Source organism: Scyliorhinus torazame, chromosome 25 (genome assembly GCF_047496885.1).
Source record: "Scyliorhinus torazame isolate Kashiwa2021f chromosome 25, sScyTor2.1, whole genome shotgun sequence".
Taxonomy (NCBI): Eukaryota; Metazoa; Chordata; class Chondrichthyes; order Carcharhiniformes; family Scyliorhinidae; genus Scyliorhinus; species Scyliorhinus torazame.
Genome location: NC_092731.1, coordinates 29172664 through 29199646, shown reverse-complemented (window position 1 = coordinate 29199646; position 26983 = coordinate 29172664). Strand labels below are relative to the sequence as shown.

At 50.4% G+C, this 26983-nt stretch overlaps 1 long non-coding RNA gene across 1 annotated transcript; it reads left to right on the top strand.

Moving 5' to 3' along the window:
- The first annotated feature begins 8424 nt into the window (after window positions 1-8424).
- On the top strand, window positions 8425-18382 carry LOC140402447 (uncharacterized). Its single transcript, XR_011938139.1, has 4 exons — window positions 8425-8532; window positions 10680-10769; window positions 11098-11193; window positions 16791-18382. It is a non-coding gene; the product is annotated as an uncharacterized lncRNA (long non-coding RNA).
- Window positions 18383-26983: the final 8601 nt, after the last annotated feature.

Sequence of the window (26983 nt, the reverse complement as noted above, 5' to 3'; positions counted from 1 at the left end):
GTCTCTATTTTTAAATTCTCAGGCCTTGTTTTTAAATCCTTCTATCACCCCATCCCCCCCCCCCCCCCCCCCCCCCCACCACCACCCCCCCCTACCCCCACCCTGCCCATGTCAAAGGTCCCCTGCGAGCCCAGGACCCCCTGATGTCTGAGCTCTTCCAATTCTTAGCTTCTTGGACATCACTGGCTTCCTTTGCCTCACCGTCAGCCTTGATCTTTCTGGGCCCTTGGCCCTCAAAAATGCCCCTCCCTCCCTTAACTAAGAGGACTTCCATTTGGATGGTGTCTTTAATATGATTAAGCCTCCCGGCGTGAATCACTGTGTTCTCCAACAAAGTGTGACACGGGGTTACGTAGGGAGAGTCAGGCGAACCCGAAACATAAACTCTGGGCCGGATTCTCTCCGCCACCCCCCCCCACCCCCCGCCACCCCCCGCACCCCACCCTCTACATCAAGTGGAAATTGTATCCAAGGTTCTTCCTTTGGTTTGAGGGCAGCACAGTAGCACAGTGGTTAGCACAATTGCCTCACAGCTCCACCGTCCCAGGTTCGATTCCGGCTTGGGTGACTGTCTGTGCGGAGTCTGCACGTCCTCCCCGTGTGTGCGTGGGTTTCCTCCGGGTGCTCCGGTTTCCTCCCACAGTCCAAAGATGCGCAGGTTAGGTGGATTGGCCATGATAAATTGCCCTTAGTGTCCAAAATTGCCCTTAGTGTTGGGTGGGGTTACTGGGTTATGGGGATAGGGTGGAGGTGTGGGCTTGAGTAGGGTGCTCTTTCAAAGAGCCAGTGCAGACTCGATGGGCCGAATGGCCTCCTTCTGCACTGTAAATTCTATGATAACCTAAAGGGCAGATAGAGCAGGGGAGGAGGTGGCATAGTGGTATTGTCTCTGGACTAGTAAACCAGAGACCCAGAGTAACGCTCTGGGGAACTGGGTTCAAATCCCGCCACTGCAGATGGCGGAATTTGAAATCAATAAAAACCTGGAGTCAAAAAAAGTCTAACGAAGGCCATGAAGCCATTGTCGATTGTCGCAAAAACCCATCTGGTTCACTAATGTCCCTTTAGGGAAGCGAATCTGCCGCCGTTACCCGGCCTGGCCGACACGTGACTCCAGACCCACAGCTGACTTTAAACTGCCCTCTCAAGGGCAATTAGGGATGGGCAATAAAGGTTGGCCCAGCCCAGCGACGCCCCAATCCGTTGAACGAATAAAGAAGTTGTTTCACTGTCCTGAGGGAGCAGAGGGGGTTTGACAGAGGGGCCTCCTTCTGCACTGCGGGAAATCTATTTCTGAAATATGTGCAGACAGAGCTGCAGGAAAAGGGCTGGGGGGACGAAGGCGAGGAGCCAGCACAGACACGATGGCCAGAACGGCCTCCGGGGCGGTAATCCTTCGGATTTGGTGTCGTTAATTGACCTGAATCTGAGCTGAGGTAGGTAGAGGATATTGGGACGAGTCCTGGTTGAAGAGAAGGGTTTTGAGGAGTGAAGATTCGGCAAGGAATTCAAGAATCGTGGGCCTGGGCAGCTGATGGGACTTAGGCCACGGTTAGGGAAAGGAGGGGGGGGGTTAGGGGGTGGAAGGGGACGCAGATTACCCCCTCCCTCGCCTCATGGGTGGCAGGTGCCAGACCGCGACAGGGTTGTAGCTTCCCACCCCTCGTGAATGGGGGGGGGGGGGGGGGGCCGTCCATCGGGGCCTTGCGACCCTGGCCCGGAGCCGGCGCTGCAAACTGGCCCTTTGAGGTCATCAGGGAGGTCACAGCCCAAAGACGTTCGGGGACCCGTCTGTGAAGGAGCGTTTAGGAGTGAGGGTTGCCAACTCTGACCGACTGGGTGTAATCTAGAAGTCTCTTCGTGCGACTGCCTGTCCTGCCCCCGTCGCTCCCACCGCCGGACCGTCCGATCTGCCCATCATTCCCTTCCCACGCCAATCTGAAAGTGGACAACCCCGGGAGATGACCACCTTCGGGCCTGGAGGCGCCTGGAGTGTTGTCAACCGCTTCTTGACGTACGAGGAGGGGGTTAAGATGGCCCCTCCGTCCCCCCCCCCCCCCCCCCCCCCCCAGTCCTAGTCCCAGCGAGATTTCAGGCGGGCCTGTCTGGAGTCACTCGGGCTCAAGGCAGCAACTGAATATGAGAGGGCCTTGGTCCCGAAGTGGGCGACGACATTTAAACCCATCCCCAGATATCCGTGCTCCTCGGAGGAATAGCGAGACCTCATTTGCGCGAGTGTAATTTGCCCTCTGATTAAGCAGCGGCTCGAAACACTGAGTGAGCTGTCAATCCCTCCTCCCCCCTTCACAGTTCTTCAGCGAAAAAGAGAGGTTATTAGGGTAGTTAAATATTAGTTAGAAAACCAGACTGTTGGTAATTTAATTTTCGACCGTGACTAATATGCAGCTGAATCTCTGTCCTTAATTATTCCAACTTCAATGTAAATTATGGTCTTTTCCCCTCGTTGGAGTTTGCTGACTAGGCCTGGGAGATTAGCTGGCCTCCTATTTTGCCTGTCTTCTGTCAGGACCCGGAGATGGTGGCAGATATTGAAGGGGTTTAGTCCCCATTGCTCCCCAAGGTTATATAAACACTGTACCCAGACACCGGGTGCCAGAATATCCACTGGTCAGTTGCCATGGGTCCCCACTATACCGTTACTAGGTACCCATAGATAGTCCACCGGCTGGTTGCCATGGTGCCTGCAGGTCTTTTGCTTGTTATTCTTTCACGGGAAGTGGGGGTCGCGGGTGTGAGGCCCACATTTGTCGCCCACCCCTCACTGGATTAAAAGCGATTAAGAGACAACCACATTGCTGTGGGTCTGGAGTCACGTGGAGGCCAGACCGGGTAAGGAGGGCATATTTTGTTCCCGAAAGGGGCATTAGTGAACCAGGGTTTTTTTTTTTAACGCCAATCAACGACGGTTTTGTGATCGGCGTCACAGAGACTAGTTTTTTCATTTTGGACTTAATTAATTGAATTTAAATTCCACCAGGTGCCAGGGTGGGATTCGAACCGGTGTCTGACGTGCCCACCCCCGGCCGCGAAGCGATAGCCTGGGTTACTAGTTGTGGTATTATCAGGTACTACAGTACCCAAGATGTTGAAGACCATTGGTTAAACCTAGGAGTTTACCATTGGCTGTTGGTATGTAGCTCCGCCTTGACAGGCGGGGTATAAGAACCGGTGCCATCCCAGCAGCCCTCATTTTCTGTACCGAAGCTGCTGGGGAACAGTTCTAGTCGATTAAAGCTTTCAGTTATGATACAACCTCGTCTTTGATTGTAATTGATCACGCATCACTAGTCCAGTGACATTATCACTAACTTCCCGACCAAGGTACATACCCGTCGATTACCATGGCACCTAGGGGTTATACAACCATGGGCTGGTTGCCATGGCACCCTCCATACAGATATGAGGTACCCACAAGAGAGTTGTCACGGTGCCCACAGGTCAGTTGCCATGGTGCACACCACTTGGTTACTCATGGTTTACATACCTGCTTTCTACCTATGGCCCAGTTTCCATGGTGCCTGGAAGCGAGCTGCCCACCATGCAGTTACCAAATACCCTCAGGGAGGTTGCCATAGCGCCCATGGGTCATTCGGCAGTGGGTTTCATGACATCCGGCCCATGGGTGCAATGGTTATTCATGAGGGTTATTCATGAAGGCCTTAACTTCTCAACCTTGCCCCTCGCCCGAAGTGTGGTGACCCTCAGGTTAAACCACCACCAGTCAGCGCTCTCCCCCTCAAAGGGGAAAGCAGCCCATGGTCATCTGGGACAATGACGACTTTAGCCTCCCTTACAATGATTCAATAACCTGGGGGAGGCAGTGGGTACCATGGCAACTGACCAATCTCCATGGCGAACACGTGTCTTTTGCCGAATGACCAACTGGTTGTACATATTCCTGGCGCTTTCGTCACGAGACCTCCAAACACCCCAACCCCCCACCCCGCCACGAGCCCCCCCCCTCCGCCCGCCCCCCCCCCTTGCCATTGGCATCCCCAACGAGTCATCCATGGCAATATCCCACCTTTGCATCGTGAAGCCGACAAAGGCTTCATCATTCTATCCGTTGACAGTCAAACAGCCCCCCCCACCGACCCCCCTCCTTCCCCATTCTGATATCTAATCCACAAAACATTCAAGCAATTATTTGCCCACTGTTTTACTGGCGGGCTCCGCTTGCAGCCACATGCTGCCGATCAGCCTTTCCATTCCCAAGGGCATTCCTGGAGGGTTGGCAGCCCGTGCCCACGCCTCTCCCACAAAGAATAGGCCGTTAAATCCCGCAACAAAAACACCAATTTGCCCAATTACTGGATCCATCAGCAAAGTTTCAGTTATTAGCAATTAATGCTCTGCGCTCGACCAAACCCACTGCGAGCTGCGGCTAGTTTACTGGAGTTTTCTCAGTGCTGGAAAGTTGCCAAGTCCACAGGGAGCCAGTATCAAAATGGTTGTTAAACTCTTCCCTAACGCACTTCCACATTCAAATAAATTGCAGCAATACACTGAGTCAGTGTCAGAGGGCTTTATTACTGCAATATTAGCCATATACATCAGAAATAACACTTTGAACTGGCAGTAAAATATCTAAACACTTTATTCCTGCACACTTTGATCCTTTCCTAGACTTGCTCTCTTTCAAACCCTTCCCCGTTCCCCCCTCTCTTTTATAGACCATCGAATTTACAGTGCAGAAGGAGGCCATTTGGCCCATCGAGCCTGCACCAGCCCTTGGAAAGAGCACCCTGCTTAAGCCCCTCGCCTCAACCCTATCTCAGTCACCCCACTAAACCTTAAGGGGAAATTTATTATGGCCAATCCTCATCTTTGGACTGCGGGAGGAAACCGGAGCACCCGGAGGAAACCCACGCAGACACGGGGGGGGGAATGTGCAAACTCCACACGGACGGTCATCGAACGCCGTAGTTGTACCCGGGTCCCTGGAGCTGTGAGGCAGCAGTGCTAACCACTGTGCCCCCATGCCGTCCCCTCTCCTCTCTACCCCCCCCCCCCCCCTCTCCCAATCTCCTCATTTACCGCCCTCTCCCTTTCCCCACTCGGTCCAATCCTTACTTTTCCCCCTTCCCTCATTCTCACCACCCTCTCCTCCCCCCCCCCCCCCGTTCCTTTATTCCCTATTCTCTCTCTCCTCACTTGCGTCGTTTCCTTCCCCCTTCTCCCATCCCCAGCTATCCCCCCCGCCCTGCTCTCTCTCTCTCTCTTTTCAAACCTTCTCTCCATTCCTCCCTATTCCCTCTCTCCCCATTATCCCCCCCACCCCTCTCCATTCTCACTCTCTGAACTCACTGGCTTATTCCCCATGCTGCCTGCTCTCCCGCTCTCTCGCTCTGGCCCTGCTCCTTCTTATCCCGTTCCCGGCGTGGCTGCACCGTCCATTCCAGAGTAAATCAGTGACCCTCGAGCAGTAGTTTCTGAGCCTCCGCTCACATTCGCAGCGTCGCGGGCAGTGCGACTGAACATCAGACACCCACTTTCCACCAATTTCCCTTTGAATTATTCCCTCGATTATCTAATATTCTTTTGTCTGTAATATTCCCGGTGGGAGTTCAAAGGTTACTCTTCCACGTTGGTCAAAGATAGATCAGTCTTAATGCTCCGTTCAACAATAACGAGGCAGCGATCGTGAAACACACAAAGAGGCAGCGATCGTGCAGGAAGAGGGAGAGAGAGAGAGATTGTCGGCCCTCCCACCCCCGCTGCGAAATGTTTTCCGGTGGCGCAAGCGGATCGACATTCGCCGCTGGCTGCGTCTTCCGTTCCCGCTGCCGTCCGCGGCGTTTCGCTTATCCCGCCCGTCCTGCCGCCGGGGATCCCCTATCGCAGAGACGGAGGGGGGGTTGTCTTCTTCGGCGGGACCGGAAGACCCTGCTGGTGGGGAGCGGACGGTAGTTCCTGCCCGAATAATTTGAAGCCGAGGCCAGCACCGCCGTCAAACCGCCATCTTTTTTGCGTGAACACTTTCTGCCATTTACGCTACCGTCAGCACCTCCTTTAGTCTTTAACAGCGGCGTTAACACCCACTTTGTCTTGTGCTTGAGGCATCTTTCTCAAATCCTTCCTGGCTCCCATCTATTCCTGACCTTCCATTTTGCTCCACATGCTCCCCTCCTCCCTCAAAGTGCGGCACGGTGGCACAGTAGTTAGCCTCATAGCGCCAGGGCCCCAGGTTCGATTCCAGCCTCGGGTCGGTCATGCTGAAATTGCCCAAAGATGTGGCAGGTTAGGCAGATTGGCTGCACACACTGCGCAGGGTCACGGGAATAGGACGGGAGTGTGGGCCGTGGTAAGGAGGCTCCTTCGGAGCGTCGGTGCAGACACGATGGGCTGAAGGGCCTCCTTCTGCACTGTAGCGATCAATGGATTCTCCTCAGAATAATCTGTGTGACCTGCCCGCCCGTTGGGATTCACTTTTCCCGTCGGCACTCCCGGCCCACGTGTTTCCCGGCGGCATGAGGCGGGAAATCCCATTCAGAAGCGGCGAGAATCCCGGCACCAGCGAAGGGCGCGCCACTGGGAAACACGCAGTCAGGGGAACAGAGAATCACGCCCGTAATCTCCAAAACTACGGGGGACAGTAGGAATTTCTGGAATGGTCACAGGCAGGGTGGGCGGGGCTGGGAATGGCAGAGGATGGTGGGGACTGAATCCTTGGAGTCAGTCAAGAAGCAGTTGGGTGTGGTGAGCTTAAATGGCTATTACGCCTGCTGCTATTCTCTATGTTTCTGCTACCACGATCTCCCAGTGCATCGCCGTCTATCGATTCCCCCAGCTCACTCCAGCCAGGAACCATTTGATCTCCAGGAAGAGATGCGACATCAGTCGGAAACCCAGGTGCGGGGGAGAGGGGGATGGGGTCGGGCGCGCGTGAGAGGAAGGAAGTTTGGGAAAAGTCCCAATTCCCACCACAGCCAGCCAGAGAGTCCATCCTTGAACATTTCGCTTGCCTTTATCAATCTCCCCCTGGAGATTCAAGCCAGGGTGGAATTGATTTATATTTTTAAAAAATTGGACAGTGCCCATCGGGACGGGCAAACTAATTGAGCTGAGGAATCTTTGTTCTCCTGCGATGCGCATCAATTAGGCGACTTCGAGGTTCTGCTCATAAACAGTAACAAAAAAAGACGTCAGGGAATTGGAGGCTGTAATTCAATCTCTTGATTTGGCTGGTAATCAGATCCTGATTGTATTACAGGCGGATATCTATGTTTGATTTTATACCTAATCTACAGCATCTGTCACTTTGCAACAGGAAACAACATTCTCCGTCGCCGCTGTTTCCTGTCACATGGGCGATAGGGTACAGCCGACCCTCTTTCCCCCCCCGTCACATTCCTGGCTGCAGAAACCTTGGCCAGGATTTCCCCATCTTCTACCCCCACCCCCCCCGGCTATCATTGGCTGCTGGTGAGATCTTTCGGTCACGCCAGAATCCACGGTCGTTTCCATGGCGCACCCGCCCCACCGCGGCAAGACCAGAAGACCCCCCCCCCCCCCCTCACCCCACCAGCAGGGAGGGCCAGAAAACCCTTTAGGGGGAGGAGCAATTATCTGGCCCCGCTTGCAAGGGCCTGAATCGGGTTATGGCCGTGATTTCCTGGCTGCGTCGCCCGGGCACCTCCGCCCGCCAGTTTCCCGGCAGCGTGGGGTGGCTGCATCGGGAATTCCCATTGACAGCGGCGGATACAGCTGCCGCAAAATTCTCCGCAGCGGGGGTCGGGCAGAGAACCTCGGCCAATGTTTTGGGTCCAATATGATACTTCTTTGGTAAGCGCTCCATTGAAATTAGAGTGGTTTTTCAAACCCAGTGCAGAACATTAGAGAGTCTATTCTACAGTAAAATAGTGGCCTAGATTTTAGCGGAGATACTCCCAATAAATGAAGGGGCGGCTACCTCAGTTGGCTGGACGGCTGGTTCGTGATGCAGAGCGAGGCCAACATTGTGGGTTCAATTCCCCGTACCGGCTGAGGTTATTCATGAAGGCCCCGCCTTCTCAACCTCGCCCCTCGCCTAAGGTGTGGTGACCCTCAGGTTAAATCACCACCAGTCAGTTCTCTACCCCCCTCCCCCCCTCAAAGGGGATGGTGATCTGGAACTATGGAGACGTCACTTACTTCAGGCAAGCACAGGTGAGAGGGAAAAAGGGGTAGCTGATGGCCTGAGAGAAGGTCGAGTGGATGGACCTTTCGTGAGGCGACATGGACCCAGCTGGGCCAAATGCCATGTTTCCGCTTTGTAAATTCCATGTCGCTCCACGTTTGTTGTTTGCTTCTAGAGCCCCCACTCGGCACAGCCAAACACTTCAAAATGGCTGCCATTGCAGCCAACAAGTGGCCTGACACAAGCATGTTGACAGCTACCATTGTACCCAATAGCACTGTATTTAAGGGATATGTCCTATTCACTCAATTAACCACTGTGTTTTTGATTCAGGTTCATTAATGCAAGACGTCGCATTGTACAGCCGATGATTGACCAATCAAATCGAACAGGTCTGACAACTATTTTGCTAATTTGCTCTAAGCTAGCATTCCCTCCCTCAAATGAGCCACTATAAGTGTTGTGCCGTACCGACATCAAGACATCAATCGGGGATGGGCTAGACACGTTTTGGGGGGGTTTATTTATTTAAAGACGGCACATGACATCAGATATACACAGGATGGAAAGCTCAAAGACACCAGCAGTAGAGCTGTGAGTGTGTGCTCTGCTACGAACCAAAGGTGACACTAAGACTAGATTGCGTGACACACTGCCCTTCTAGTCAAGCCACGCTGCTATCCTTTAACGGTGCGTTACAACAAATGGCACCCGGGGAACAACCCATTTGTCATGTTTGTCAACACGCACAGTGCCATGCCAACGAAATTGGGAAGCTCTTCCAAACTATATTGGCATCATGACGTCTGCCCGCAGGGCAGCATGGTGGTGCAGTAGTTAGCACTGCTGCCTCACGGCGCCGAGGACCCGGCTTCGATCCCTGCCCCGGGTCACTGTATGTGTGGAGTTTGTACATTCTCCCCATGTCTGCATGGGGCACACCCCCACAACCCAAAGATGGGTAGGTGGATTGGCTGCACTTAATTGCCCCTTCAGTGGAAAATTATTGAATAAAATAAAGTCTGCCCGCTGTTACCAGTGCGGTAATGATGGAAGGGGGACAAACAGAAGCCCTCTCATCTCCAAGGAAGGCACTTCTGTCACCATACCACTATAGGGCCTTGTAAGAGGAGAAGGTTATTAATCTGGCTTCTCCACTTTAAATGTACTGAGGGCAACATTTGTAAGATTAATATTCATATGGAGTTCTTTGGAGAGGGCTGATCAATGAGGTGTGACAGTATTTTTTTGCTGAGTTATTGTATGAAACGGAGCCATTCAGACTAGGCCCAGGCTTTTCCTCCATGTCGGTGAAAGCTCATCATTCTGCCTCAGAGTCCCCCGTGAGCTGAACGCCCAGCTGGAAAGTCACTATTGTTGCTCGAAACCTACATTAAGGCCATGGCACCTTGTCAGCTCTTGGTCCTTTCGATAAATCTATCTTAAATGCCAGGACCTTACCAATCGCCCTGCTGCTCACATCCCATCCAGACCAACTTGTATGGCCAGGGCTGAGGTATAACACAACAGCGGCGTCCCTGTAGCAACAAGAATGAGGCCTGGCTTGGCGATTACTGCTCACACTTAAAAAAAATTGCCAGGCAGCACATTGTATCGTTGATGGCGGATAGTTGGGCGGCACGGTGACACAGTGGTTAGCACTGCTGACTCACAGCACCAGGGATCCGTGTTCAATTCCGACCTCGGGTGACTAGGTGGAGTCTGCACGTTCTCCCTGTGTCTGCGTGGGTTTCCTCCGGGTGCTCCGGTTTCCTCCCACAGTCTAAAGTAGTGCAGGATAGGTAGGGTTACAGGGGGATAGGGCGGGAGACTGGGCCTAGGTAGGGTGTGTGAGTCAGCAGTGCTAACCACTGTGCCACCGTGCTGCCCTCTTTCAGGCCAAAGCCAATGGCAATTTGCAATGGCGAACCCGGGAGTGTGGGGGGGGGGGGGGGCGCACTCGGCAGAACCGGAAGATCCCCCTGGCAGGACAGGCCGGAATATCCTCCCCTATCACGTCTGCCTTCATTCCCATGGCTTCACCTCCGCAGCCAATGAATGAACTGAGGAGGAATTCTTCTTTGTTTTTCAGAAAAATATTCTTTATTCTGAAAGTATCTGAAAGAACATTGCAAACATTTCAAAATGGCCGTAACACGCGGTGCAATAATATTCAGGTTCTCTACATACATGTTGTCCTCTCGAGGCGCTTGAATACGGTCAACAAAACATGGCAGACATTTCATAATGGCCGTTACTGATGTTGCAAAGGCATTCATAGTGTCTTCTCTACTGTGGAGAAAATGGTCTAAAGCATGGCCCCTTTCTACCAGCCAATCGCGTAGTGACTGTCATCGTGCCGATGATGATCCTTTCCCTGGCATGTATTCCATTCCATCTAGTTTTAGATATATATGTGTGTGTTTTAAATGAACCATGTTGACATCCATTAATGTGGTAAACACTGTCCTGGCACACTGCCCCCAAATCCCAGTTTAAGACGGGCGAGATGAGTCTAATTCTTCTCTTCTCTCTCCAGTTGGCCAGGGAACACCCTACAGCCCAGACGGCCAACCAATGGGAGGGTTTGTAATGGATGGCCAACAGCACATGGGCATTCGACCTCCAGGTAAGGTCAATCTCTATCTCCGTGACCGATCGCGTTGAGCTTTCCCCTCCCCTCCCTCCTGTTTCACCAGCAGCAGCCTCGGGGCGATGGGGAGGGGGGGGTGGGGGCTTGGGCGGGGACAGAGGCGGGGGTGGGAAGAAACTGGAGCTCACAACCTTTGTTTTGTTTTTCATTTTGCCGCTCGTACTTTCTACTGTTTTAAATATCCGCCTCAATCCAGCTAATGTCCAAGGGTATTCTGTTCTGTTTTGGGGAATTTCTTGCTGTCTTTGTATTCTGACTCTGGTGATGTCCTAGCCTGGTCTTGGATTGTTTATGTTCCTTCTAGGACCAATGGGTGGAATGGGCATGAATATGGGCATGGAGGGTCAGTGGCACTACATGTAACCTTCATCACTGTTACCCAATCGCAAAGCAAGGGGAAGTAAGTACTGTCCCCCATGGGGGGGTGATTGTATTATGTGTGTCCACCCATCCAAGGCATCTCCCCCCCCCCCACCCCACCCCTGCCATCTTCATGGTCGTTCTCCTTGTCTGCCTCCTCATCGGAGGGCTACATGTACCAAAACCCATTTGTCTCTGTCTTTCTTTTGTGCTTCGAATGTTGCGTTTGCCCTTCGGGTTCTGAAGGCGGGGGAGCAGGTGCTGTCTGCGGTGCCCTGCGATCGGGACTTGAGTGGAGTCGGCTGAATGTGGACGGGGCGGGGTGGGGGGGGGGGGGTGGTGCCCTGGGTGCCCAGAGCTGAGAGGATAGTTACAAAGCTGGTGTGACCTTAACCTTTCCGCTCTCGCATTGAGTCATGGCAAAGTCAACCCTCGCCGTACAGGGTGTCCCGTCTGACCTGGACACTGACAGACTTCAGTACTGTCTGCACCATGACGTCCAACCATTTCTTCCAAAATCTGAGACAGTCACAGGCTAAAACATTATTGCGATAGCCACAACAATAAGACAGGGACTTAGGAACAAGAGCCCTTCTGCCCCTCCAGGCTCTTCTGATATTCAACGAGACCATGGCTGGTTTGCTGCTGAACTCCACATTCCTGACTTCACCACATATCCCTTAGTACCTTGGGCTAACGTCCAAAGACCCAAAGATGTGCAGGTTAGGTTGATTGGCCGTGCTAAATTGTCCCTTAATGTCCAATGGTTAGGTGGGGTTATGGGGTTACAGGGATAGGGTGGAGCAGTGGGCCTAGGCGGGGTGATCTTTTAAAGGGTCAGTGTACACTTGATGGGCTGAATGGCCTTCTTCTGTCCGAACTGTCTGGATTCTATGATTCTATGAACGTAGGATTTCGGAGCAGAAGACGGCCATTTGGCCCTTCGAGCCTGCTTCACCGTTCAATAAGATCATGAGTGATCTGATTATGGTTTTGACTCCACTCTGCCCCCCAACACCCTGGACTCTCTTGTCGATCACAAACCTGACTAAACCAGGCCTTGACTATATTCAATGAACCCGGCCTCCACTGCCCTCCGAGGGCAAGAAAATTCTCCTCATCGCCATCTTGTAAGGGAGACCTCGTATTCTCAAACCTTCCTCTGGTTCTAGCCTCTCCCACAAATGAAGCAGAAGGTTAACATGACCAGGAATGGGTGGGTTGTCTTATGAGGAAAGTTGGGTTTGCATCCGCTGGAGTTTAGAAGGAGACTTGAGCGGAACCGTTACGATCCTGACGGGTATTGACAGGGTGGATGTGGAAAGGATGTTTCCTCTTGTGGGGGAATCTCGAACAAGGGGTCACTGTTTCAAAATAAGGCGTCGCCCATTTAAAACAGAGATGAGGAGAAATGTTTTCTCTCAGAGGGTCGTGAGTTTCTGGAACTTTCTTCATCAAAAGGCGGGGGGGGGGGATGCAGAATCTTTCAATATTTTTAAGCCGGGGGGGGTGAAAGGTTATCGGTGGTTGGCGGGAATGTGGGGTTGAGGTTACAATCAGATCTTATTGAATGGCGGAGCCAGCTCGAGGGGCCGAGTGGCCTCCTCCTGCCCCTAATTCACACCTGTCCTCCAGGTGGCTGCCCTATCAAATCCCCTCAGGATCTAGGTTAGGTGGGGTTTCTGGGTTACGGGGATAGGCTGGAGGCGTGGTCTTAAGTAGGGTGCTCTTTCTAAGGGCTGGTGCAGACTCGATGGGCCGAATGGCCTACTTCTGCACTGTAAATTCTATGAGTCTATTTTAATAAGCCCTTCACCCCAGGAATAATTGCATTAGCCTTCTCTGTTATAACACAATTATATCTTTGTTAATTGAATTCACATCCCCCCCCCCACCCCCGGCTGGTGTGGTGGGATTTGAACCCATGCCCCTGAGAGACTGGAGGCCCGGGCTGCGTTACATTGACTCTAGATTTCCGTCAACTGCTGCCCCAAATCGGGGCATTCATGAACTACTCAAGTCAGCTCCTGTCTCTATCGACAGGGCATTGCAATCTCCTCGGGGAAGATTGCAAGACTTCACCCCAAGACTGCACCAGAGATTCAGGAAATGGTGGTCATCGGTCATTGTTGGATGGCCCAGTCCCATAGCACAGGTCAACAAGGCTTTCTACCTGGTAGGATCGGTTTAGCTCAGTTGGCTGGACTTCTGGTCCGTGATGCAGAGCGAGGCCAGCAACGCGGGTTCAATTCCCCGTACCGGCCGAGGTTATTCATGAAGGCCCCGCCTTCTCAACCTTGCCCCTTGCCTGAGGTGGGGTGACCCTCAGGTTAAATCACCACCAGTCAGCTCTCTCCCCCCTCAAAGGGCAACGCTGCCAATGGCCATCTGGGACTATGACAACTTTACTTACCCAGTGGGCTTGCTAACCCTCCAGGATAAGAACTTAAGAACCAGGAGTGGGACATTCAGCCCCTCGAACCTGCTCCGTCATTCAACAAGATCATGGCTGATCTCCTCTCAGCCTCAACTCCACCGTCCTGCTTGTTCTCCATAACCCTTCAACTCATTACTGATTAAAAATCTGTCTAACTCCTCCTTAAATTTACTCACTGTCCCAGCATCCACCGCACTCAGGGTAGCGAATTCCACAGATTCACGACCCTTTGGGAGAAGTAGTTTCTCCTCAAATCTGTTTTAAATCTGCTCCCCCTTATCCTAAAACTATGACCTCTCGTTCCAGATTGCCACACAAGAGGAAACATCCGCTCCACGTCTACTTTGTCAATACCTTTTATCATCTTGTATACCTAGAATCATAGAATTTACAATGCAGAAGAATCAATTAGATCTCTCATTCTTCTAAACTCTAGAGAGTATCGGCCTAAGCTGCTCAATCTCTCTTCATACGACAAACCCCTCATCTCTGGAATCAATCTAGTGAATCCCCTCTGAACTGCCTCCAATGCAACCACATCCCTCCTCAAGTCAGGGGACCAAACTGTACACAGTACTCCAGGTGCGATCTCACCAATACCTTGTATAGTTGCCCCAGAGTCTCCCGGAATGGAAGACTGATCACCTGTTGGGGGCGAAATCCCAGGAGGAAAATCAGAGGAGCTTAAAAATAACAGAAGTGTTTCTTTCTTACTTCCTTTGAATATTTTTCTCTGTTGGAAAAATATTGGCGATGGCGCAAGACCAGTCTGATTGGCTGGCTGTCATTCGTTTGGGTAATGAAGTCTTTCCTCGTCCCCATTGGCCACGGGAGGAGGGGGGTGCCATGACGATCTGTGCGTCTGGTGACCGATGGGGAGAGGGGATGGGAGGGGAGGGTGATAGAAACCTCCTTCAACGTGCCCCACCTGAGCCCGAGCATCGTGGTACTGGCCCCAAGAGGGTCAGAAAGACACACTCCCCGTTTTCTTCTTTTTTTATTTTTTTTCCCCTTTTGTTCGAACCAGTATTTTCAGGGAAAGTTGAGAGAGGAGAGGAAAACTCTGCGGCTCAGACAAGGGGTGCCAGCCAGTCAGCTGAGGCGAATGGGAAAAACGCACAGCATTAGCCACACACAATAAGGCAAGGCTCCTTCGCTCGAGCTAATTGATTGTGGGCCGTTTAAGTAGGCAGTCACTCGCACCGTGTCCAATTGAATTGACTGCGCAAGTATGCAAATGCGCTCATTAACATCTCCGATCCGACACGGGTCACCGCACTTGAACCCCAGTCCTGCACCGCGCTCCGAGCCTGGGGCCGGATGTAATCCGGCCCGTTCCTGACAAGTGGGACTGCGAGAGCTCAGGCAATTTGTCGATCAGATTAACTTGCAAATGGTGCTGAAGCTGCAATTACCGGGAGAACCTCGCCTCACCTTACATTACTTCAACGCAATTGCTTGAGTTTATTAATTGCGTTGCCTATTTTAATCTGTAACCTCTATCGTACTGCCAGGCTGGGGGGTGGGGTGGGGGTGGGGTTTGCGGGGGGGGGGGGGGGGTGGTGTTGGTGGAGGGGGGGGGGGGGGCAGTGGGAGTCAGGAGATACTTGTATCTAACCTGTTCTATTAGACAAAGACATCTCAGTCCCAAACAGCTGATGCTCTGTGCTGCCTGGATGGCCAGGATAAACTGATTAATCCTTCCAGAAGATTCTGCCAGCCCATTTTTTTCACCCCACTGCCAATCTTCCCGGCTGAGGACTCTGTAAACGTGGGCTCGTGAATTTAACATCACCGTAAAGAGGGTATGGGAGAATTATTTTTACCCGGGGACCAATATTTGTTTTCCCACGGCGCCCGTGGATATAAATGCAAAACCGAGGGTGAGACGGTGGGATTGATGCAGGGGAGGGGAATGCGGGGGGAATGGGAAACAGGAAGCTGGGGCGAAAGAGAGGGCAGGCGGCAAACTAGGGAGAGGAGGAAAGGAAAACATCAAACTCCGGAGAATAGTAGTTTCGCGGGTGAGGAATTGGCCTTGTGCTTAAAGCAGGCAACGTGATTGCTTCCCGCGCTAGGGTCCTTCCAACCTCGAGGTCCATTGGGCCACGTGTGAATGAAGCAGGCGAGCCGTGGACACCAATTAGTCGTCTCTTACACTGGGAATTTTTTTAAAAATCATTTTACGGGACATCAGTGCCTCGGGCTCGCCCAGCACTTTTTTTAATGCCCGTCCTTAACTGCCCTCTATTTCCGAGGGCATTTGAGAGTCAACCACGTTTGCTGTGGGTCTGGAGTCACATGTAGGCCAGACCGGGTAAGGGCGGCAGATTTCCTTCCCTGCAGGAACATTTGTGATCCTGATGGGGTTTTACAACAATCGACAATGGTTTCATGGTCGTCATCATTGGACTTTTTAATACCACATTTTTATTGAATTCAAATTTCACCATCTGCCTTGGTGGGATTTGAACTGCAGGGGTTGGGGGGGTGGCAGGGGAGGTGTGTGGGGGCAGGGGGAGGACGAAGCAGAGTAGCCAGAGGGGATGAGCGCGGGCCTCCCGTCATCTTGATTTTGTGGACAACCGCAATTAGGACCCCCAATCAGAAGTGCAAAGGTGCCTGACATATATTTCAGGCAGGCGCGCCGAACACCTAAAATCACCAGTATGACGACATGCGGGACAAGACTGGGCAGGGGTGTCGACTCCTCAAAACCCGACCCCGGTCCTTCGGATCTCAATAAAAAAAGATGGGCCTTTCCCAGTGAAGTCGCAAAAACACACTCGAGAAAAATCTGACAATGGATGTTGGGACATTTATTTCTAGTTGTTTTTATGTGTTCAATTGAACAGAAAAGACCCAACATTCGGGGGCCAGGATTTAGCGCCTCCTCAAGCCTGTTGGAACATCATGGTCCGGGTGAAGTAGACGGCAATTTAAGTGGCCTGATACCTCCCCTGTGAGGGGCGGGGCGGGCGGGGGTTGGGGGCTGGGGGGGGAACTGTAAGATCCAGGCCCAGGATTCATTCCACAGTCAACACTGCCCAATCCCAACCTGACATTGGCAAGGCCTATAGCCAGGCTGACGTATCCGTGAAAGGGGAGCAAACATCCGCAGTTGGGTATCTTCAGTGAAGCGTGGCTGGCGGCTCGTTAACGAAAGTAAAGAATTGACACTCTCGACTTTATCCCTCTAGGTTTGGCGGGAACGCCGGGGGACTATGTATCTCAAGGAGGGGCAATGGGCCTGGGCCTCCCGCAAGCCGGATACACCCCTCCCCCGATGTCACCTCACCCCGCCCAGCTGCGACACGGACCCTCGCTGCACTCCTTCGTCCCCGGCCACCCCCACCACCCAGCCATGATGATGCACAGCGGACCCCCGCCCCGACCCGCGATGCCGTCGCAAAGCCCGTCCATCTTGAACCCCGGAGAGCGGGCCAGCGATGGACATCCACGCCCATTAAATGTGTAAAAGTTGTACAGAAGAGGAAGAGTTTTAACAAGATGTCCGACCTCGGCGATTTGAGGCACAAACTGGAATTTAGACTGCTGTGTGTGTGTGTGTGTGAGACTATTTGTTTATTTTAATTGTATTTTTTGTGGATTTGAATGAGGACCAACTCTGGAGCATCTGAATTGAACTGCCGTGAAACTTTTATAGACAATGAAACACTGACAAAAAAAAAGGACATTGCAACCATTTTTTGAGCAACTTCAACAAAGAACAAAGACTTAAATTAACTTGTACATGTTCTGCGATCTTTTCTTTGGTTTCCTATAGAATTTTTTTTATATATATATATACATAGATTAAAAAAAATAACAACAGTGAAACAAATTATTTCCACACCATTTGTAACGTTCTCGAAAGCCCAACGTGCCATTGTGTTTCTGGCTGGTACCTTCCAGCAGTCAATGGACCTTGCCACCCAGTGCGGCATGGAATTTTGAGACGGTGCCTATCCTGAGCTCCGTCAGCCTTAGTTTCTCGGAGGCATCTGGCCTGACCTCTGCATGAACCTTTCGCTTTGCGTGTGTTTTTTTCAGCGTTTCGGGACACCGTAAATGCAGGCAAGCATATTTATCGAGGCTGTTGGTGGATTCATTCCAGAGCCACAATTGGAATTCTACAATAATATTTTGACATAATTGCGAATCCCAATCACTGACAATGGCTGTGATTTACAATTAGTCGTTTGGCAGCATGGAACTTGAATATTGCTGAAAAATGAGACATGTCAAAGCTTTTCACCTTGCACTCATCTGGCCATAATACCAGTATAAAGGGTGAGAAAATAGCAATTTATACCGTTTGAGAAGAAAGTGCCGATTGGTTGGCGACTGTTTTAAATTTCAAACAACGCTTGACAGTTAACTGTCAATTACCAACAACTGGTGCATTCTCCGTGGCAATCCCCCCCCCCCAACCAATCAGAGTCTACTTGCCAACCAGTCAGCACTCTCTTCTCACAGTATGGGGTGGCAAGGTAGCACAGCGGTTAGCACTGTTGCTTCACAGTGCCAGGGACCCGCATTCGATTCCCGGCTTGGGTCACTATCCCCGTGCACGTTCTCCCCGTGTCTGCGTGGGTTTCCTCTGGGTGCTCCGGTTTCCTCCCACAAATTCGAAAGACGTGCTTGTTAGGTGATTTGGACATTCTGAATTCTCCCTCAGTGTACTCGAATAGGCGCGGGAATGTGGCGACGAGGGGATTTTCACAGTAACTTCATTGCAGTGTTAATGTAAGCCTACTAGTGACACTAATAAAGATATGAATTGTTGTTTCCCCCTTGCATTGGTATTCTTGCGAAGTGTCCTGATGGATGCGAGTGGAAAAACTTCGACATGCCTCTTTCTGACTGTTTGACCCGATTCAAATTCTTGAATTGTTTGGCCGTTGTGTCAGTTATTTTACTGGCCAATTGGTTGATTGAATCATTTTTGATGACTTTAAGAGTGGACCTCTTCAAAATATTCTTTCAGAATGTGCACAGTCTGATGCCACACAATTAACTCACTAATAGACAACGGATCCCTTCTTAAAAGTTCAAAAGGTCAAAATCCTGAATCTCTACATCCATTTGATGGCAATGGTTACATCGGTCTTGGCTTTACAGGTGGCCCGGTCCAAGGAATGATGTCATGAATTAAGTAGACCAAATAGGGATGATCGAACCAAAATACTGCAGATGCTGGAAATCTGAAATCAAGAACAGAAAGTGCCAGAAATACTCAGCTGGCCAGTGAGCACCTGTGGAGAGAGGAACAGAGTCAACATTTCAATGATCAATACGATTCCCTGAAGAAGAGTTAACTGTTTCTCTCTCTCTGATTGGTAGAGGCATGAAGACTGCACCAGTTGTTGGTGACTGACCGTTAACTGCCGAGTATTATTTTAAATTTAAACCAGGCGGTTTAGGGCAATGCCTCTACCTATCAGAGTCTACTTGTCAACCATTCAACACTCTCTTCTCATACAGTATAAATTGTTGTTTTTGCCCCCAATAACGGTCTTTTTGTGTGATGTCCTGATGAGTGCAAGACGAAAAGCTTTGATCTATCTCTTTTTTTCCAGCCATATCGCTCTCTCCAGGGATGATCAACTAGGTTGTGGGGGTCTGGAACTCACTGCCTGAAGGCAGAAACCCTCAACTCATTTGAGATTATACATCTTAATTGCCATAACGGGTCAAATGCTGGGAAGTGGGGCGAGGCTGGGTGGCTCCTTTCTTTGGCCGACGCAGACACGATGGGCCGAGTGGCCTCTTTCTGTGCCGCAACCCTTCTACAATTCTGCACTGCCAACCCGTTGTGCTTTATTCTGGCTCTCCCTCTTTCCATTGAAAGCAGGAAAGGTTGTCGAGACACAATTCATGGCATCATTCAGGGATGAACCCGCCAACTTAGGGGCTGGTTTAGCACAGGGCTAAAGAGCTGGCTTTTAAAGCAGGCCAGCAGCACGGTTCAATTCCCGTACCAGCTTCCCCGAACAGGCGCCGGAATGTGGCGACTAGGGGCTTTTCACAGTAACTTCATTTGAAGCCTACTTGTGACAATAAGCGAGTCTCATTTCATTTCATTACCAATGGTCATTGAACAATGAGATTGACACCTAGGCCGGCACTTTCCGGCAATTCAATCCGGTCCCATTGACAGCTCACCCCCGCTGCGGGTCACGTGGCGGTGAGGGGTGCGTTCAATGGGAAATCCCGTTGACAATGGCGGCACCAGAATATAGCACCGGCGGCCAAAGGCGGAACAGACGGCAACGTGTGCGGTAAATCACGCCCACAGTCAGGAGTCACAATTGTTGAAAGTTGTATTTTTAATTGGAGGTCCGTTAACAGGGGAAACTTAGATTCCTGACCACATTCCTATTGAGGGACGTTCCCGGTTGATGTTATAACTGGACGGGAAGATCCCAGAATAGATCAAAACACCATGGGCGACGCGCCCCCCCACCCCCGCCGGTTGCAGGACTCTCCGTTCCCACAGCCGGACAATGGGATTCCTCATTATGGCCATTCCACGCCTTCGGGAAGCCTCTGGACGTGAGTGCGCTGCCAGCCAAGCGGAGGATCCCGCCGATGGAGAATCCCGCACCATAACTTTTATTCTTTTTCATAAAACGTGGAGGAATAGACCCGGGACCGCTAATTGGTTTTTAACAACAGAAGAAAACACATTTATTGAACATGGAAAGATTGGATTATTTTGGAATGTGCCTTTACTCCCCCCCGCCCGCCCCCGCCCCCAACATGCCTCAGCTTAACAATTTCCCACAGGTTTCAGGGTTAACCATAGAATCCTGACAGTGCAGAAGGAGGCCTTTTGGCCCATCGGGTCTGCACCGGTCCTCTGAAAGAGCACCCCAGATCGACCCAACTTCCTTATCCCCGTAACCCCTAACCTTTGGGCACTAAGGGGCAATTTAGCATGGCCAGTCCACCTAACCTCGACATCAGTGTGGGAGGAAACCCACGCAGACACTGGGAGAATGGTCAAATTCCACACTGACAGTCATCCGAGGTCGAATTGAACCAGGGTTCCTGTCGCTGTGAGGCAGCAGTGCTAACCACTGTGCTGCCCAGATTCCAAAGTACAACTTAATCTACAATGTTTTCATTAACACAAAGTCCCTTTTAAGCACACAAGGTGACTGTGGGCAAATACACTCTCCACTCCGAACCCCAAGTGAATGTTTGTGGATGTCGCCTCAGAATCCTCTGAGGTGATTGTGACATGAGAGTTTCCAAACTTCACTCCCAAAAACACATTATAAAAATCGCCTCTCAAAAGTATGCTTTCCTTTAGCTGTTTGCATTCCGAAATCCAGACCACGTTTTCCAATTGACTTTTAAACAAAGTTTCCACAACACTCTTAACAGCAAATCCAGTCCATGATTTCACACCAACCCCTTTAGCATTTCTTTGCCTTGACTGCTGTGCAAATTGCTCATAATTATTTTAAATCTCGATTCCCAGATTGTATTAAAATGACATCAAACATTTCACCTACCTCAGACGTCTGTAGTCCCGCTTTAAGTCTAGCTACTGCAATTATCTCTTTAACTCAGAACAATTAGTTTACTCTTGAATTCTTCTCAACAATGCCTTGGTCTCTGTTCTCTTAACTTCGGGTGTATTAAATGTTCTTTCTGTCCAAATTCCCTAGTTATCTGCGGGGATTGCATCTTATTCCTTGGGAAGCCTGCACCTTGGCAACTCCCTTGTCCTGTCCAGCTTCTCTTGGCAGAGTCGAGAAATGTTCACTCCCCACTGTCCTGTCTGCAACTGCCCACAAATTCAGCTAAAACTACACCTCTTTAACTGACAGGGCCCCAGTTGCTAAGCAACCACTGCTGATTTATTTATTCTTCACATGCCCTGCCTAAGCACAATAGAAACACAGGTGGAACTTAACCAACCCCATACATATAAACACCTTTGCCCAGAGTGAATGTAATTACAGGTTTTACCCTTCCAGGCACAGAAACATTAAATTAATAATAATCTTTATTATTGTCACAAGTAGGGTTACATTAACACTGCAATGACATTACTGTGAAAATGCCCTAGTCGCCACATTCCGGCGCCTGTTCGGGTACACGGAAGGAGAATTCAGAATGTCCAATTCACCTAACAAGCACGTCTTTCGGGACTTGTGGGAGGAAACCGGAGCACCCGGATGAAACCCACGCAGACATGGGGAGAACATGCAGACTCCTCACAGACAATGACCCACGCCGGGAATCGAACCCAGGTTCCTGCTACAGTGAAGCAACAGTGCTAACCACTGTGCTAAAAAAAAACACTTAAAACTATAAGAATTATAATAATCTTCACTAGGGTCGCAAGTAGACTTAGGTTAACATTGCAATGAAGTTACTGTACCTTGTTTCCAATCAATACAAATGCAATTCCCTTAAAACTACCTTTGTTTTCCTGACACATATGGTTTTGAATATCACGAAAAACAATTGCAAAATGCCGGCTGACCGTTTTTACAAGAATGTTGTGTCCAAGAGTGGGATGTTCCCTGCCCCCCCCATCCCCCACCAATGTGGGCTTTTACCACCCTGAGTAGCCACAATTTCAGTAATCATAATTACAGAGAATGCCTAAGCCTCAAGGATAAATTAACACTTCATTTCGGCAGATGGGATAAGTCCTCTTCAACTTTGAACTTGTCAGCATTGAAATGGCCTTGAGGTTACAGGTTGGGGTGTGCGATAGACATAGACATAGAACATACAGTGCAGAAAGAGGCACGATGGGTGTTCAGTATCTCACTCTCCGCCAGTCGCAGGATTAAGTGAAGTGATGACTGGTGCAGCTGGTGTAAGCTCATTCCCAAATATCTTTCACCAAGATGCACCATCCCAAATCCCATGTGCCAACAGCTTTGGGCTTCCCGTTGGCTGTGCGCAACGCAAACCCACAATGCCATCGTAACTCAAAAATGGGATTGGGTTGGAAACATGTCTGGCCCTGCACCGTTTGAGCGTAACATAGCCGGTGGAAACCAACGCTCACCATCTCCGCTGGGGCTGTGCCCCACCCCCCCCCATCCCCACCCCCAACCCCCTCTCCCATCCCAAACCGTAACAATCCCTCTCTAAAGGGATTTTCATGTTCCGGCTGAGAATGCAAATCGAAAAGATGGGCGGGATTTCCTGGTCCCATCCCAGGTCAACGGACCTTGCGGTGTCTCCGTCAAGTTATCCATCCCAGGTCACTGGCCCTGTGGGGTTCGCACATTCTTCCCCTGTCTGCGTGGGTCTCCACCCCCAAGACCCAAAAAAGATGAGCAGGGTAGGTGGATTGGCCATGCTAAATTGCCCGTTAATTGGAAAAAAAGAATTGGGTACACAAAAAACATTTTTTTGAAAAATGATCCATCACGCCCGCAACGAATCCCACGTGCAAGCGGAAAACGTATCCCAATATCCTGTACTCTTACTCCATCCTTAACCCACGGTAGCATGGCGATTAGTACAATTGCTTCACAGCTCCAGGGTCCCATGTTTGATTCCCGGCTTGGGTCACTGTCTGTGCGGAGTCTGCACGTTCTCCCCGTGTCTGCGTGGGTTTCCTCCGGGTGCTCCGGTTTCCTCCCACAGTCCAAAGATGTGCAGGTTAGGTGGATTGGCCATGATAAATTGCCCTTAGTGTCCAAAATTGCGCTTAGTGTTGGGTCGGGTTGCTGGTTTGTGGGGATGGGGTTGAGGTTGGGCTTGGGTAGGGTGCTCTTTCGGAGAGCCGGTGCAGATTCGATGGGCCGAATGGCCTCCTTCTGCACTGTAAATTCTATGATAATCCGGCAGAGTCCCTCATGGCCGTGATAATAATAATAATCGCTTATTGTCACAAGTAGGCTTCAATGAAGTAACTGTGAAAAGCCCCTAGTCACCACATTCAGGTGCCTGTTTGGGGAGGCCGGTACAGGAATTGAACCCGCGCTGCTGGCATTGTTGTGCATCACAAACCAGTTATTTAGCCCACTGTGCTAAACCAGGGCAAGGAGAAAGTAACACTGAGCAGGAAGGAAGGGCAAGAGTTTGGGACCTTGACATGCGGGTGCTGTTAAAGAGACGGATTTGGAGGGGAGGGGGGACTTTTGAAAGCGAGCAGATGTGGCCAGGATTTTACATTACATTTGCAAATCGGGGATTTCCTGCATGTGTAAAACCTGTCGCGATGATGGTCGGTGGTGATCCTGATGTTAAACACGCTGGTTTCCCGCCACACATTGGGCAGACAGGCATTGGAATGGGCAACCGCACCCCCCTCCCCACTCCCATTTAAAATAAACCTTAATTGAGCTTGATATTGAGTGAATTGATTCCACTGTTGAAGACTGTAGCTTCAAGCTACAGGTAAAGACTGAGGGAGTGGGTGGGTGCGTATTGTTACATGGTACTGTTATGTGGTACTTATTTGGGGGAAGGGATTGGTGGGGAGTGACCCCATTGATTAGCTACCTCATGGCTCGACCATTCCGACCGTTAGGATCCCAAACGAGAACCCAATTATTTTCAGATTGTAAAACTGAGAGGAAATGTTACTCCACCACAGGAATGATAAAACATTGACCAATCTTTTATGTTAAAAAAAAACTTTAAATTAATCACAGGATCAACCGTATTCACAAGAAAGAAAGAGCTACAGTTAAAAGTTAGAAGTTATTTAGTAAATAATACTTCCTAAATCTTCCTCTATGTTCCAATTAAGGAAACCAATATATTGAATACTACTCATGAATAAAGTTAATAACAAGGGTTTTACTTGCTTTTCTCTGTGCAGAATCTTTGGAGAGAGAACCTTTCAGGACAAAACTGAAACACCTCGGTTCAGATTAGAGTCCTAGGACCTGTTTACTCTTCAGACAGACCTGGCTCCTCCCATTAACTACATCATCTGCATCCAAAGCATAAAGCATCCTTTTGCCTCTTCTTACAAGATGTCCCTGGACTTGTTCAGCCAGGACCAAACACAATGCCCCTTATAAATTCTACATCCCAGGGTTCCTTCAAACCTAAACAAGATGCCATTAGCTAGCTATCTGTAAACAAGTAAATGGTTCTCAAGGTCTATTGGCAGAACACTTTACCTGCAAGTTAATGATGATCTCCCTTCATGACACCGTAATAGCCGCTCATACTGTCTGTATGCATCTTAACCCAGGCTTTAATAACATTTTCTGCAGACAAATATAAAATATGATAATTTCTTACATTCATCCATGGCTCTCTCCTAGTTGGTCACTCAGATTCTATTCCCCCCCCCCCCCACCTCATAAATTTAAGGTCATCCAAAACACTGCTCCTTGTTTCTTATCTTGTAGCAAGTCCCATTCCCCGATCACTGCAGTGCTTGATTTGCTCTTGTGGACAACTTTTAAAATGTGCCTCTGTGGCCAAGTTTTTGATCTTCGACCAAAGGTCATCTTATGTGGCATTTTTCTTCAAAATGTTCCTCAAAGCACTTTGAGATGTTTCCTTGCATTACAGGCGCTACATAAATGTAAGTTCTCGTCACAAGAGTCACAGAACTGCTACAGCGAAGGAGAAGGCCATTCAGCCCATCATGTCTTCAGCCCTCTGAAGAGCAATTCACTGAGTTTCATTCTCCCGCCTTCTGCCCGTGACTCCTGCACATCCTTCCTTTTCAGTTAGCAGTCTCGTTCCCTTATGGACGCCTTGATTGAACCTGCCTCCACCACACCCACAGGCAGCGCATTCCACACCTTAACCACTCGCTGCATGTTTTTTTTCGCCATGCCGCTTTCGTTTTTTGTTTAACCAATTCCTTTAAATCTGCGCCCCTCTTGTTCCCCATCCTTTTACCATTGGGGAGGGATTCTCCCAACTACTCTGTCCAGACCCCTTATGATTTTGAATTCCTCTATCAAACATAGATTACATAGAATTTACAGTGCAGAAGGAGGCCATTCGGCCCATTGAGTCTGCACCGGCTCTTGGAAAGAGCACCCTACCCAAGGTCCACACCTCCACCCTCTTCCCATAACCCAGTAACCCCACCTAATCCCCATAACCCAGTAACCCCACCCAACACTAAGGGCAATTTTTGGACACAATGGGCAATTTAGTGTGGCCAATCCACCTAACCCGCACATCTTTGGACCGTGGGAGGAAACTGGAGCACCCGGAAGAAACCCACGCACACACGGGGAGGATGTGCAGACTCCGCACAGACAGTGACCCAAGCCGGAATCGAACCGGGGACCCTGGAGCTGTGAAGCAATTGTGCTATCCACAATGCTACCATGCTGCTCTCCTCCTTCTGTTCTGCAAAGAAAACAGTCCCAACTTCTCCGATCTATCTTCACAACTAAAGTTCCTCTTCCCTCAAACCATTCTCATGCATCTTTTGTGCCCCCTTGCTAATGCCTTCACATTCCTCCTGAAGCGCGATACTCACAACTGGACATAATACTCCAGCTGAGGCTGAACTAGCATATTATGCACATTTAACGTAACCCCCTTGCTCTTGTACTTTATGCCCCCATTAATAAAGCCCAGGACACTGTTGGCTCAGTTAACCACTCTCTCAATCTGCGTGGGTTTCCTCCGGGTGCTCCGGTTTCCTCCCACAGTCCAAAGATGTGCAGGTTAGGTGGATAGGCCATGCTGAATTGCCCTTAGTGTCCAAAAAGGTTAGGTGGGGTTACTGAGTTACGGGGATAGGGTGGAGGCGTGAGCTTAAGTGGGGTGCTCCAAGGGTCGGTGTCCACTCGATGGGCCAAATAGCCTCCTTCTGCACTGTATGGATTCTATGATTCTAAGAGCAATGGTCCCAAAACTGATCCCTGGGAAACAACACAACAACACTTCCTCCGACTTGAGAAACATTCATTAACCTCTACTCTCTGTCACTCAGTTAATTCCGGATCCATGTTGCGATTGTCCCTTTTAATTCATGAGCAAAACATTTCTCACAAGCCTGTTGTGTGACGCTGTATCAAACGCCTCCTGGAAGTCTATGTACACCGCATCAACAACAATGCCCTTATCAACTTTCTCTGTTAGCTCCAGCAAGCCAGTTAGACATGATTTTCCCTCAAGAAATCCATGTTGGCTTTGGTGAACTAACTTGAGGAGATGGACAGGCAATGTATTTAGGTTGGAGGTTTGCGAGGTGGGGGGGGGGGGGGGGTGGAGGCGGGGGTCGGGTTGGAGGCCTCTGGGAAAGGTCAGAGGCCTGTAAAGGAGGTCAGGGACTTGGGGGGTGGAGGTCAGAGTCTGTGGGGGGGGAAGGTCATCTCGGGTGAGGTTGGTGGCCTGAGGGAGGTCAGAGGCCCGGGGGGGGGGGAGAGATTTGAGACTTTAGGGGGGTTTGGGGTGTGGTGAAGGTCAGAGGCGT